We start from the raw sequence: 2888 nt of genomic DNA, 5'->3' as shown, positions 1-2888 counted from the left end.
GATTATGGCAAGCCACAAAGACCTCTGAAGCAGAAGTGAGCAGAGCGAGAAGTGGTTCTGGCTCTAACGAAAAACCAATCCTGTGACCACAACAGGGCTCAAATTTCACAGGATGGCATGGCTGCAGCAGCAGTGACAATTTAATTGATTCCCATTCATGATTAGTAAACAATTTATAGGTTTGTGCTGTGCTTCAAGCTGAAGAAAATACAATTCAGTTTCTGACAAGTGGAGCTGACATTTATTATTTCTGATGCTGTGATATTGCAAACCTCTGGTGGGTGTCAGCCGTCACAGTATAATTCTAAATAATTTTTAGATTAATCATTATTTACATAATCAATGGGATGGGATGCCAGAACATACTATCGGGCCTTCTGAAGTTAATAACCTCTGAGTAGTCTTGATACATAACTTTTACCTTTTTCTTTGAACTAAAGGGCCACTGTTTAGGACTCTGGTGTCTTGCAGTGAAGTTGCAGAATGAAACCAACTCGCCTTCCACGTGTGAAGGAGAAACTATAGTGGCTGCAAAACTCACAATAAACAGGAAAGGGCCTATCTACTGTAGAAACATGGCAGTTTAACATGGCAGACTCTGTAGAAGAGGACCCGCTCCCACTGTAGATAAAAAACGTACATTCTTAGATAACGAAAACACTAATGAAAACATATTTATGAATATTACATTACATTTCTGCCAACAGAGCCTCCTGATGTCACACACTTTAAGTGTAAGAAGAATCTTATGTATGTAAAGGTTTGACTACCCCTGAACTATAGCCAATAGTCTATTGCTATTGGATGATTTCAACAATATCTACAAATGGTACCTACAGTATGGGTAAGGTTGGGGAAATATCTTGGTTAGAGTCACTAAGAAGTCAAAGATTCATTGCAGGTCTGTAACGAGATGCAAACTCTGAGCTCCCTCATGGAAGTTTTATACACATGAAAGACACACTACTTGCACCTGCACTGGCACTGTGCATTAATCACAAGGTGCAGAATTGTCCAATATGGATGCAATTCCTCGATACACTGGACTGCTATAGCCACTTTGTGTATGTCGTGCCAACACGTTCACACTCGGAACTTATCAAATACTGCCGCTTGCTCAGTGGCCACCCGCTTCAAAATATGAAGGTACCCCTCTACCGTCATTTCTGGTCGTGCATGGCTTTGCGGTCAAGTTAGCAACAATAAATATGTAACGAGTCAAGTAACCACCAGTGTTGGGCAGTAATTCATTACTAGTAATAATATTACTTTCTCCAGTAGCTAGTAGTATAATAGTAAATAACTAATACATTTTATTAATAAATTACAAAAAAGTTACATTACATACCTGACCTAGAAATGTCCATCTGATCTCAGCAGAGGTGAAGAAGTGCAGTCAATGCAAAGCACAAGCTAGAGGACATCACTGATTGTCAGTCACCCTATTTGGTCCCCTGTAGTCTCATTAAAGAGAATGTATTTGATCCAGTCAGACACTCCCTACCTTCACCAGTGTCTAGTGAGCTCAGTCAATTTGTACGAGTAACTGCGGGCTCATAAAAGACATGTGTTTAATGAAAATACAAATAGATGTAAATCGAGGAAGGCATTCATTGAAGTACAGGACGGGGATCAGGTTTCAACCAGGGAGAGTTGGGAAAAGAGGGTTATACTTATTAACCTTTCTGAAATGGCTCATGAGCTGAGTCTTTATTGATGACCTGGGTTATGAAGTCACAATGATTTCTCTAGGAAGCTGAAATGAAAGGTTAAACTATTCGCATTAATTGCTCTATGAGGTTGCTTATCGACAGCCCCTTAAGCTTCAGCCAGCGCGCTGAGAAGAGTAAAGATAGGAGGAAGAGAGGAGAGGATGAAGGTGGCCAGGCATTTGATGTTGCTGTGAGTTATGAACAAACTGTTTTTTGATAGTGCCAAGGTTTCTAAAGGGCCTATGAATAACTCAAAGGGGTAGGCGCTGACGACAGCTGTCACAAACCTCAGAGGATTTGATTTTCAATGAATAAAATCACTGAGGGAATTCACATCGGCAAATACAATGCATTTGCACATAAATGTGCAGCTCTTACTGCTGGGGTCCACAGCAGAGATGCCACTCTTTGTCTGCCTCACTATATTAAACACCATGCAGCGCTGGTGTATGTACTGTATGTACTGTTTTCTCCATGGAAAAGATGTTTTCTCTCTTCTCCCCAGCCGCTCTTAGCAAAGCAGTTTGACTGCGCTTATAGCTGGTTCATGGCATACTGACTGTGGTGAAACTAGTATTTTTTTTAAGAAGGGCCTGCCCTTTTCCAAACAATTTCAACAACTTCCTAAATGTTCCAATAGGAAATATTAGGCATCCTGATAACTTCTACTAAAATCAGCATTCATAATATGAATAACTAATATTGGTTCTAATATTAGTTATTGCTAACATTGGCTCCTTTTATCAATCAATAATATATCAATATTAGCAATAATATTAGTTATTGCTAATATTGGCTCTAGAGTCTGTTATGGGGTGGAAACGGGAACAGAATAAAGAAAGAGGGAGCCATATCTGTGCCAATGATTGAACGTGACCTCATGTGGTGTCTACTCATAAAGATAATGGTGATTGAGGTGGGGGAGGCAGGTAGGGTGTGTGTGCGAGTGCGCATGGGGAGCATAGTGATAAAGGATCATTTATCTGCTATGTTTAACAAAGAGCTCAGTTGGACAAAGAGTTCATACAAACACCCAGCACCTGATAGCTTGTATTTCATTTTCTACTTTGAGGAAATATGCCACAGGTAATGGAGATTTGTGCTAGTGTGACTAGACTAGTGCACATGTTTAAAGCTCAAGTCCAATGTTATATGATAATGGTAAATGGTAAATGG

Source organism: Morone saxatilis, unplaced genomic scaffold (assembly GCF_004916995.1).
Source record: "Morone saxatilis isolate NCDOM2014 unplaced genomic scaffold, NCSU_SB_2.0 Contig24, whole genome shotgun sequence".
NCBI classification, from domain to species: Eukaryota; Metazoa; Chordata; class Actinopteri; family Moronidae; genus Morone; species Morone saxatilis.
The sequence above is the reverse complement of the archived record's forward strand: the minus strand, read 5'-3'. Positions refer to the sequence as shown.